The sequence below is a fragment of the Lagopus leucura genome, unplaced genomic scaffold (genome assembly GCF_019238085.1).
Source record: "Lagopus leucura isolate 7727_CA_CO unplaced genomic scaffold, USGS_WTPT01 Super-Scaffold_100009, whole genome shotgun sequence".
Taxonomy (NCBI): Eukaryota; Metazoa; Chordata; class Aves; order Galliformes; family Phasianidae; genus Lagopus; species Lagopus leucura.
The window spans coordinates 10418514-10431688 of NW_024962266.1; positions in this window are offsets into that span (position 1 = coordinate 10418514).

The window sequence follows — 13175 nt, forward strand, 5'->3', positions numbered from 1 at the left end:
AGTAAGTCTCCTCGGACTGTGGTTCAGTCAAGAGCAAAGCAGGAGTTCTGCTAAATTAAGCTGCTGTCTGTGGAAGAACTAATTCAATTTTTAGTCTTGAGAAAAACTGTGGTTTGATAGACTTGGCACATAGGTGGAACTGCCACCACACTGTCATGACAGATAGCCTTAAATCATTTGCTTAGCTGTAATATAGAAATGTATGAATGCACGCCTTCCTCCATAACGACTTTGATCCTCTCTCATCTGACAAAACACCTATCCTCTTCATAGGAATCACCAAGTCTTTGATTTCTTCGTTAGAAAAGTAACCATGTTAGTAAATGTTGCAAATCACTGTGTTATTTGTAACAAGGTATTAAAATAAAAAGCCCACAGATGCTCATTAATAATTTACAACCTCACTTTATAGCTGGTTAAGCACCTTGGACTGTTTTACTTTACCACAGAGCTAAAGAGAGTTTACCATTGCTTCTGTGTTGAGAAACCCTAGAGACATTGATAAATCATTTATCAGTAAAAGAATCTGCAAAGTTACCAGTAGGTGTGATCCCAGAAATTGTTTCTGCTTTCTTTTCAAAATCACTATTTCTTTTGATATTAAAGTATTGTTTTCCATGTCAGTAATCCTTCTAAATATTCTATAAAATGGATCTGGTAATTGCTGGAAAGCTGTCTTACTAGAGCTGCTTGAAATAGATATTGTTAGCTTTTTTTTCTGTGCAGCTCTATGCATAGGTACTGGAGCTCCTGTCTGCCTCCCTGGAGAGCAGGGTTACCCAACTTGTTCAGTGCAGTGGCTCTCCCCGGATCCAGCCAGCTGCTTTTTGTGGAACTAGGAAAGAATCAGGAGCACCTCCTTGAGGAAATTCTCAGCACAACTCTTGGCACGGGCCGTAAAAGCATTTCACGTGCTAATATTCCACTCACAGTTGCAGTTGTGTCATCCAGACAAGTATCTTCTGATTTAGAGATGTGAGAACAAAATGTAGCCCTGTTAACTTATCTGTCAATTATCAGTAGTCAGATCCTAGATAATTAAAAACAAACTTCTTGTTAACAGACAGTGGGAATCAATTCTTTGCACGGTCCTAATTTATTGTATTTCACAGAGAAGGTGAATCAGAATCCTGATTATTTTAATTCTCTGTAAGCCCTTTGAAGTCACAGGATGAAATAAAATTGTGAGTGAGCCTAGCAATGGACAGGGATCAAGACAGTTTTTCTCTCCATCATGAAACAGAATGGAGTGTTATGAAAAGGTTTTCTTCCAGTTTTTGTTTAGGAAAAAAGAGTCAAATAGTGAAACAGAACATCAAAGAAAGGGAAAGCTATATTCTGAAATAGGCAGAGAGAGACCATTTCAACTGTTCCCAATTTGCTAGAAAATATCTTTGCCTCTCTCATCATCGCCTTTCATTTTTCCCTCTCTCAACTCTGTTAAAATAGTCACTGAGGCTAATGCCTAAAACTATAACAAATAAACAGCTTTAGTGTGGGGTGAATTTATAAAAGGATTGTTATAACTTCTGTCTAGGGACTAGAAAGAACTGTACATCATTATGCAAATATATATGGAATAGGCTAAACAGTGAAACAAAGAGGAAAAGAAAGGAAATCCCTCATGGATAGACCAGAGAATTGACACAAGAATTTCCTCTGAAGCAATTCTGTCACATTGTGAAAATACATGTCTGGACCATTTTAATACTTTTTGTTATTTACTCAGTAGACCATAATGGCTCTGAAGCTTACTGCAATGTTTATTCAATAGACTAAGTCTGTTTTTTTGGCCTATCGTGTGAATTTGTATTTCAGTAATTCTGAAAGGGTGTATTTTACTCAATGGACCACAGTGGCTTCTCTGGAGCCTGTTACATTGTACAGTATTTTCTAGTATGTTGCAGCTCCTATGTTAATACAGATATAGTGATCTTCGTGGTATGCTTTTTGACTGTGCTTTGAGGACTTGTTTCCTAAGTCTCTTAGGTGCCTGAATAGAATATCCAATATATTATATTAGTATTGCTCCAAGCAGTTTTACATTGTGCCAGGCTTCTGTCTCACTCTTTAAAAACGAAAACCTCCTGGAGATGAGAAGGTGGGAATTATGCCACTGTCCAAGGACTCCTGGAGGAGCTTACAGTTAAACTGGCATGAAAGAAATCCAATTCCCTCCAGTCTCCAGTAGTCTCTGCTTGAAATATTTATTTTTCTGGTTTATCTATAAACATCTCAATGACACTAACTTAAACACAAAGAATATAATGTATTTTTGAGACAGCTTTTGAGCTTTGCCTTTCACTGATTCTTTTCAGCATTCCCCACTGAGGATCTGCATGTTTCTTAGTGATCCAAAAGCAAAACTGTAACATCTTAGAAATGTCTAAGGTGCAGAGGTTTACTTCCAAAACCAGAAGCATCTCTAGGTTCTGGGGACAGAGGCACTTTTATAAACAGCAGTTATTGAAGACCACAAGACTTTTCACCTGTGCCTGACTTTCCTACAGAGTGACAAGGCCACATCTTGAGGTATTTATCTTTGATGCTGTGACAGGGTGAGGATCCCATATTAGCCATGAAAGCACCTTTTTGGATAAAAGCCAGATTGGACTTTCAGTGCATTTTAGCTGGAAGCATTTTATATTGTAATCTCTGCTCTTTCCCTTATTTTAGCAAAACAAAATTGATTACTTCTTTTTGTTGTTTCTCCTTTTCTTGTTTTCTTATTTCTTTCAATACTGTTGGCATTACCAAGGCATTAACATTAGTAAGAGAGGAGTTAGCATATGCAAATTTTACTCCCTTAATTAAAATCAGGCATACTTGATTATGCTGCTGAGCCCCACAGCTGCAAATTTGTAAACAAAGGTTACATGCTTAGAAAGGAAAATGTGTTAAGTCACTTTTCTGTGGTAGACCTTCCTTAGTCTTTAGTCTGCTTTTAATGTGAAGCCCAGTGCTGAATTAAATTCTTTGTTCCTAGACTGGAATGCATGCTGTTCCAGGGGCTCATTTTGTGGTTATTTTGTTTAGACTTGGGATTGCTTTATTTCCATTTTGTATTTGCTTATCTAGCTTGGAACCTCTTGCTTTCTGGTTGGTAGGAATAAAGCAAATAAGGTCAGGTGAATGTTATATAATGTGATGAGATTAATAGGGAAAAGAAGCCATGGAATTCCAGCTTTTTTTTTTCTTCTTCTCCTTTCTTTTCTTTCTTCTTCCCACCTCTACTCTTCTCCCACTGTGCAGCCTCATTCCTTGAAAACTTGAAGAATGCTGCATTTCTGCTGGAAGTTATTGCACTCTGTTCATGGACCTGAGAACACAGGTTGGTGAGGCATTTTCCTTTTTCGAAAACATGTTTTCTGAAATGCTTGCTTCTGTCCTTGTGCAGTAGTCTTTAGCTCCACTCAGTTATGTTTATACAGACCTTCTTTCTAAAGGGATCATTCAAAAGATCCAGTAAAAAGAAGAGCAATGAACCTAGCAGAGCATCCTAGTACCATGTGCGTCCTCTAAATCAGTTAATTTCAGAGATTTCATTTATAGCACAGCTCTATGCACAGTGTTGGCATGACCAATACATGTGGTGTGAACTAGGTGGAAAGGGGCATAGGTGAGGAATAATTACTGTTTAAATTACATATCAACATCACGAGTGTACTGTGCAGATGGATCCTCTCTGATGCAGACAGTGGTATTGCATTTTGATTTTTTTGAGCATAAAACACTGTAGCAGAGCAGAAGATTTGTTTTTCTAACAAATGTGCAGCTGATTGAACTGTCAAGTTCTTTTTGACCGCTTATCTCCATGTCTTAACACGTGAATCCAGTTCTGGAATAGATAAGGGAGTCACAAGAATAGCTGTTTATTCCCAGAAACTACAGGCGTTTCTTTAAAAAGCCATGTATGCGGTGCAAAGTAGCTGTGATGTTCTACCTTGCTGTTATACTACACTTGTTTTACAGGGCATAAGTGACTATGTGAGCTATTTGTCAGTAGAGAATGAGACTGTTGTTGTAGGCAAGAAGCTCTGAGATTTTAGAAGGTTATGCTGTGATGTACACTATTAATTTTTTAAGAACAAATATAGCAGAGACTTATTTTTTTCAACATTGATCCTAACTTCAACACTTGGAGGTCTTCTGTCCTTATTGTTTGAGTATGTATTGGCTTTCACATGTTGTGAAATATACGTGACAAAGTTCAGTATCTGCGCTGACAATTTTTCCAGAAAGAGGTGGGTTTGGAAAAAGGCAGTGTTCTTCAGAAATGGCAAAGTCTGAAGCTGATGCATGACATTTCCAGTTTGTAAGTTCTACTGACTCATTTCACTGAAGGATAGAGTGTAAGTCCAAGTCCACTCATCACTCTTCACATGCAGCCCCTAATTAGTTAGGGAAGACCAATAGAAATTACCAACAAACTCCACAGGCCTCTTAAGATCATCTAGTAGAACACAGCTGGCAGGACCTAAGTTCAAGGCATATCCCAGCTACCTACTCACCTACCAGAGTACAGCCTTAGGTAAATTAATTGCAATTAAGAAATACAATTTTGATCAAATCCCATAGAAGCAAAACATATATTCAGCCATTCTACATTCTGACCCCACCATAAACATGCAAATTGCTGTGCTCTCATCTGTGACATAGAGACTTCACATCATCTGGAAAATGGATCTCTGCATTTTGTCTTAATTTTGCAGAATATTTAGATGCTTGGTCACAGCAATACCCAAACTAGATTATTAATAGAAAGCCATGCATTTTCTAAAGATGAACTAGTACCAAAACAAAGGGCAAGTTTCAGTTATCAAGATAAAGTATCTTCTTTTGTCAGTTCCTGCACACAACGCATTAACATTAATGACAGTTTCAGCCACATGCATGTGCGTCTCTCATTAACTCTAATGGACAATACATGCACATAGATCTCTGGTTACTACTGAGGGGAATTGCATATACGTGCAACACTCATTAGTATTAATGAGGGTTCTCCTGTGGGTACCTAATGATCATTAATGGGAGTTACACGCATGTGTATTCTCCATTAACATTAGTGGCACGTGCATCTCTCATTAATATTGATGGGAAATACAGGAAGCCGTATCTCATTAATGTTAGTAAGAGCGATGCACACACTGCAAGGAGACAGCTTTTCCTGCTATGTCTTCAATGACGGAAGTTTGAGCTGTTATTAACTATTTTCTAAGGAATCTTTAGTTGGTGTTACCTTTTTTTGTGAATTATCCAAGGTCTCAGTGACCTTTGCCAGAATGCACAGGTTCCTTCCCACATGCATGATTTATTTTTGAAAAAGCCCAAACATCTTTTCTTTCATACTTGGGAGTATGTAATCTCTGTAATTTTTCTAAGTAAGCATATTTCTGAATTGCTGCTATTTCAAAGAACATTGTCTATGTGCTCTTCACAGCTTAGGGGTGGCACACACCACCTGCTGAGTTATTGTTTATAGGCACACAAAATTTATTACAAACTCTTGTAATCGTAACTACATTTTATATCGTACACTAAAGCAGCGTTGTGTTAAACTTTGACATGGTTTCTGATGAATATAGTAAAGATTAAAGGGCTTAGCTTCTCTTCAGAGGGGAAAAAAAAAATTATGAATTTACTACAGTACAGAGTTCTTCATCCTTCCAGTTACAATGAGATTAAATTTCAGGTATTGCATTCAGTTCTGGGTCCTCCACTACAGGAAGGATATTGAGTTGCTAAAGCATGTGCAGAGAAGAGCTACAAAACCAGTGAAGGGACTATAAAATGAGTCATGGGGAACAGCTGGGGGAACTGGAGCTGTTTAGTCTAGAGAAGGCTGAGGGGAGGCTTCATTACTCTCTAAAACTACCTGAAAGGAGATTGCAGCATGAAGGGTGTCTGTCTCGTTTCTCAGATGACAGGTGATAAGACACAAGGAAACAGCCTCACAGTGTATCAAAGGAAGTTTAGATTGGATGTGGCAAAGAGTTTATTCATGGAAGAAGGTGTTCAAGCATTGGAATGGGCTGCTCAGGGAAGTGGTGGTGTCACCATCCCTGAAGGCACATAGGAAATGTGTGGATGTGACACTAAGGGACATAGTTCAGTGATGTGACTTGTTTGCCAGGCTGAAGGTTGGACATGAGGATCTTGAAGGTCTTTTCCAGCCTATGTGATTTTGTGATTCTATTCTATGATTTGATGTTGCATTTGAATGTGTATTTGCTCACCTGCCAGACTGTTTCCATGGAATTGACTGTGTTTTATATCTCCTTTTTGAACATCTGCCATTGCTGTTGCACAATACCATTGCAGAGATTCATATTTTATGTGGTGCCCTTCTGAGCTGTTCCTGGAGAACACTTCACTTTCTCTTCACTTTGGGGCATCAGCATCTGGGTGAGTGCTGAAGAGCCAGGGAGAAATATCACATGTGATATGAACAGACAAGATTACGGAGGAAGGCTGATCTACAGAAACTGGGGAGTGGTTGTGTGAAGTTCTGATCTGGCATACAAGTGATCTGCAAACAGTTCCCATGTACCCTACTGTGAGTTAAACTTTTCTTTTTCTGTTCTTTGATGTATCTACCACCTTATATACAGGAATTATAACCTGAAATAAGATCTCTAGATGCCACCATAATGCCTTAGCTATAGTTAATACCAACAGAAACATCCATGCAGATATATGCTGTTTAAAACAGAAAATAATATATTTAGTTTTCAAAATGCCTTTTTGTAAGATAGTCTTATTGCTTTTCTCATTTGCTTGTACAGAATTAGAATATCCATTGCCCATGCAAATTAGTTACCAAAAAAAAAAAAAAAAAAAAAAAAACCAGATTTGCAAATAACAAATGAAATTTAGAGGATTATGTTTAGCACACACAATTATACTAAATCAGATTCCCTAAGGCTGAGGGAGAACAGCACACTTTCCTGTACAGTAAAGCCTCTGCTGCACTGGACGACTTCAGTGAAGGGAGTGGACAGACCATATTGGTGTGGCTATTCCATTTCAGGAGCCTTCTGGAGAGAGGGAGTTAGAGCAGTTTTAACTCCCACAGGAGCTGTGCAGACAAACTGCCTTGCACAAGCCTTTTCCATCTGTCCTAGCACTGCCCCTTTTGCAGTTTGCACAGAGCATCCTTTTGTTATTGTGCTGGTTCCTCATCATTACCGTGGTGCAAGAGATGTCACTGCTTTCTTTACCAGCAGATGTTTCATTTCTGATACCTGACCCCAGCAGGGTCCATATGGAGCCTGTACATAATCTCCTTCAATTCACATGAAAATCAATAACAAATTTAGATACAGCAGGCATCAAAGCCTGAAACTCTTTCTAAGTGCACACATAGAGACTCAGACATATGCTTGCGTAAGACATGCATGCATCTGCATTCACCCATTCTCAAAAGTCAAATGCGGGAAAGGTGATTATAGTGCTAAAGGGTGACAGATGTCAGAAGGCATCAAGGAAAATCATAACAATAATATTCTGTTAGGCTACAGCAGCATTAAAGATTATAACGTGTAACTACAGCTTTCACTTATAATTCAGAATTCAGCTGCTAAGCAAACTAAATAATTTATCAAGTACAATATGTTTTAACTCTGCAGCTTGCAAAAGCTGTAGCCATGCTGTTGTTTCAAATAGTTACCAAATGGTGGAAATGTCAAGCTCTTCCTTAAATTGCATCTTCCTGAATTCCCTTGGTAGATGCAACTGATTTTTTTTTTTTTTTTTTTCTTTCTAAAGATGTTTTATTGTTTTTCTACTTTTCATCAGGGTGGGGTTGCCATGGCAATAAAGTAGGATGTCTTGCTGGATTTCACCTTTGCTGTCTTGCTTCATATGGTTCTCTCTCCTCCGAGCAAACATGGTGGACGCAATGCACATACAGATGTCTGATTTTAGATTTCTTTCTTGAGTGTGCTTGGCAGCTGCTCTCCTGAGACAGACGAGGCAGTACTTCACAGGCAGCAATTCACATTCATCTTCCCACTCTCTAATGGCCACCATCATGTCTCACTTGCTTTGTGAGCTCTCTTTTAAGATGGACAAAGCTTTTCATGAGAGACTTGCTCCCAGTGTAAGCAGAAACTTTTGGTTAAGTATTTCAGTTAAATGAGTTAAATGGTGAAATATGCCACCACAGAAATTAGAGACATCCATTTCACATCCCAGCAAAATGCCCGGAACAAAGCTGGTTACAGGATTTGTAAGGCTAGTTTTAGGTTATGACAATGCCATTGTGATTGCACCTCTAAAATGTGTCTTTCTCCAGTCTTTCAGTTAAACTTCTGGGATATAACTGGTTCAAAATTTAGATCACTGAGATTAAGATTTTTCATTTTAGGTATATCTTTCCCAACATCTTTCAAATAATAATTTGCGCATCTTTTGTCTATGTTGGAGTTTCACAGTAGTAGCATCTCCAAAATCTAGATAAAAAGGGACAATAAATGCAAACCTGTATTACAGTTCATCAGTTCGAACCTTGTCAATGAGCTCTTCTCTCCTCAAGGATTACTGTCAGTGGAAATAGTTGTTATTTTAGGATACACTAAAAGATAATGCATCCCAGGAATGTATCATTAATATCACTGTAACTTAAAATCCCATATCCCAGTGATCTGAAACTTCACTAAAGTATTTTGATTTCTCTCTGCAATTCAGATGAAGTAAAACTGAGGTGATGTGTTACATGAATTCCTGTGGTTTACTCGTGATGCCTGCCTTTGCCTCTTCTCAGTAGTCTACTTGAAATGGCAAAGCTAACAAAATGCTTCCTAATTTCCAATTCTTGGTCTTATTCTCTGCTTTTTCTTTTCGGTCTTACTCACTAGAGTAACATTAAATTTCCAAAGTCCTCTGATGTCTCTTACATTGCTCTGGCAGAACATCAGTGTCATTTTAAGGTATCATTATAACATTCGCTCATCTGACTACACTGGTCTCTGACTGTCAGTCCCGCTTTTTCTCTTGAATAGATAGTATTAGCATAATTATTATTCACATGCTATAGCACCCAGGAGATATGGACACTGTCTAGCTCTCATTTAGTTAATGCTTTAGAAAACTTGCAATCTGGGTAGAAGGCAAGAAACAGGACATAAATAGCAAAACAGAGGGGAAGACAGGTGTAAAGTGACTACATGAATTTGTATGTTAAGCAGCAATATCAGCACTGTGATCCTACCGCGTTTTGGATATTATGATAAAAGACTGAACGAAGGGAATCTCCAGAGCTTTTATATGGTTGGGTAGCTGTTTCTTCACGAGACGTTTCATAGGATGTTGTGGGCCATCAAGCATGCCCACATTTGTCTTAAAATCCTGCAGTTAGCATAAGAAGTTGACTTGCCGGATGAATGGATGATTGATTTCTTAATAAAGAAGTCACTCTGAAGATTAAACAGAGTTTTGTGTGAGTTAAAATAATTTAGAGCACTTTGTTTTGCTGAACTGGGACTTCTGTTTTGAGCCTGGTAATAATGGCCTGCAAATACAGATTCATCCCTGCCATCATGACAAGAACTGTATGTTCTGTACAAGACAGTGTTTCTATTTCTACTGCAGACTAACACGTTCAAGCTTGGCAGGTTGTAGTTACAGCGATCATCGTGGTTGTAGAGCAAGCTGTGTCTTGACTTATTCTCTCCAGAATGCTTCTCAGAGCAGAGGTCAAACTTCTCACGAGTCTTTCACACAGGAACAGGCAATACTGTGGCTTTTAAACCAGCCCTCATTCCAGCTTGATCATATGTGGCCCAGCTTCCCTGGGCATTGATAAGCCTTTCATCAGAATAGCTCACAGTACACCATATTAATAAAAGCAGGTTCTGTACATATGCAGTGTGCGTCGGTCTTTTGTCCTGGAAAAATGAAACTGTGGCTGCTGACTGCTATTTTAAGAATGCATCAAATTCTGTATAGTGAGAAGAAAACTAAAGGCTTTTTAAGGTAGTTACGTTGCTTTGAAGGATCTTGTGTGAGTTTTACAGTTATCTCTAGATTATACATGATGAGACACAAAAAGTGCAGATCAACTACTTCTTCAAATACATGCGAGAGGAAGTGATAAAATCAGAAATCAGGTCCACCACCCTTACATGTTGTAACTATCACATAGCCTGTGTCATGTCCACCTGTGCTATTTATGATTTTAACTTAGCTGTGCTCCTTGCCATTTATTGCAAAGACAATACGTACATTTTGCGGTGGTGGTAGAAGGGAAAGGGAAACCACAGATTTTTTGGGCAAGCCATGAATGCTGCTTACAGTCTAAAATTCATTTAGCGTGAAAATCTGATGACTCTTGAAAATATCTTCCTGGACTTCTTTGCTGAGCCTGCCAAGAATACTGATAATTAACAGAAGTCATGTCTGTGACAGAAACAAAAACACTGACCATATGTCTTGTTTATAGTCCTACGCCATTTCTCTGGAAGAAAAATTGAACTTCAAATTAAGAAATATATAAACTGAAAACATGCTCTGTTACTTATCATGTTTACACTAAATAAAAGCAGAACTTAGCTTCTGCATTCAGTGGTGTTATCAGAAACATCTAATAGTATTTGATTGACAGTTCTTTCATGGGCCCAAGGACATAGCTGACCGAGCTGTGGTGTATATTTCAGTGCAGTATCACTTGTTTGCCAGCGTGTGAGTTCTGCCCTTTGGTGATTCAAATAGTGAAGCCCATGAGTTAAATATCAGCTTCATTGTGTGAATAGTAACCATGATATCTGCAATATTACATTACAGCAGAGGTTCAGTCAGGTGCTATTAAATTCCCCTAATTCTGTACAACATTTTTATTAATAAACAAAAATATAGCTCCCTCAGATTGCCTTAATCCAAGGAAAGGAAATGCACATCTGCTGCTGGAAATGATTCTCTCCTGACACTACTGAGCAAAAAACTTTCACAGGCATCACTGCCTGTGATAAAAAGCCAATAGAACGTAGCAGTGCAACTACAATAATGATGGACCATGTACAAGTGTTAACATAAAAACTATATTTTATTTTAGTCTTTCAAAAAGTTTTGCAAACCAGATAGTGAAATGCCTTGGATATATCATATTACATAAAAGTGGTAATAGATAAGTTAAGCTATTCATACAGTTGTTTCTGGGTGCTAAAGTAGGAAAGCTACTTATAAGCTATTACAGCTTTCATCTACACAGCAGATTCCCTTGTGCAGTAGATGCTCCTACTCCAACTGTTATTTCACATATGCATGCATCAGGTATTTATTTGGCAGCCATCAAGTTGTAGTGTTAAAAGACTTACTATTTTTTTTTTTTTTTAATATAGCAATGACTCTTCCTAAGATGACAAATACTCAGTCACCCTTTTATTCACTTTCTGATCCTTTTGACGAGATGACCAGATACTGGTCACTTGTGACATGAGTGGCAGAACAAAGACCCATGATCCCCTCCTTCCAGCAGCTATAGAGTATATGTTTAAGAGGTTAATTCCATCTCCTTTCTGGTGACCTGTATTGAATTCACATTACCATCCTAAAAGGAAAGGTCTGGGTAAAAGCCATGTCAATCCTTGAATGCATTTATCTTTGGGACATTTTAGCAGGGGACAAGTGGAGATGAGTAAGACACTAAACCCAGGAGATTGCTGCTCTTTAAACAAACAGTGAATACCTGACCTATAATTGAAGACAGGTCATGGTATCTTATTTCTTGTGGCTGTTATAATACCCACAGTTAATCATAGAGGCAAAGGTTTTAAGATACTAGCACAATTCATATGCTGATGAGCTGGAGCTCTGTCATGTGAAAACTGAGGTTGTTTGTCTGTGTGAGAGCCATTTCAGTTTACATTATCCTGTTACTCTTCAGTTGTTTGATGCCTTTGATATTACCCATTATTTTTATTTTTGTATGTTAGCAATACCCTGAAAGGGGGTAAGACATACATAATCTTACATGGATTAGAAATTTGCTGATATGTGCTTGTGAATGTTCTAATCACCTTGCCAAACAAAATAAGTGAGTTTCTGTTGGTTGGAAAGTGTTCCACATAAATTAAGCAGTGCATCTGTATTCACTTCTTACTGCAACAGTAGCAAACTGGCCAGGTCTAAATACTCTTGGTATAAAAAAAAAAAAAAAAAAAGAAATACAATCAAAACAACAATTCTCCTTTGTGGCTAAAGAGAATAGAGAAGAGTAAGTCAACCATCAAGTTGGATGCTCATTTTAGACAGTGTGAATACATCACTAATACAAATCTGAAGAATTTAAAATTCTTTCTTTTTTTTTAATTAAACAAAAGCCACAATTCTTGTCAACCACACTGCTGAGGACATTTTTCCCCATTTTCAGAAACCTGGAAGTTCTCTCTCTGAAAACAGGAACCAGCATCTATCATCACAACTCAAAGAGATGTTAGTGAGCTTCACTCCGGCATCTCAGAGAAAAGATGCATTAACTCTTCAGTAACAAGAGTTCAGCTTTTGCACAGATGCCACTCGTTTTAAAATAGTGAGAGGAAAAATGACATGTCATATCTGTGAAAATCTCAGTAGACTGATCCTTTTTTTTTTTTTTTTTCCTTCATGAAGCATTAGCAAGGTTTTAAATAGCTGCAACTGCATATTAAAAATGCCCATGTGTATAATACATGAATAAGGGCACCTTGGCTGAATACATTATAGAACAGAGCTGTCATCTTCACCCACTTCAAAATCTTGCTTTCTCTTGCTTATGTGGATAGACAATGCTAATGAGATGAACTGACCAACACTTAGACAGTGAAGCAAAGGCTTAAAATCAGGTTGTTGTTTGTTGGTTTTTTTTGTTTGTTTTTTTTTTTTAATGAACATCATTTCATGAGTTCCTTTATTTTCCTTTCTTTCCATCACTTCCACAAATCAGGCCATTTCTCTGCAGCTCTTTATTTAAGCACAGTAAAGGATTGTGTTTTATCTGCAGACTGACTAGTTGGGATTTTTTGTTGGGTTTGTGTTTGTTTTCTCTTCTGTTACTCATTCACCTCCTACTTCAACAAAGACATAATCCCATATTTTTTTGTATAACTAAGAGCTGATTCAGATACAGGAAAAAATGTATGCTGCTGAATGGAGGCTGTAACATGTACTGTGCTTGATGGATTTGAAATGATGTATGCAAA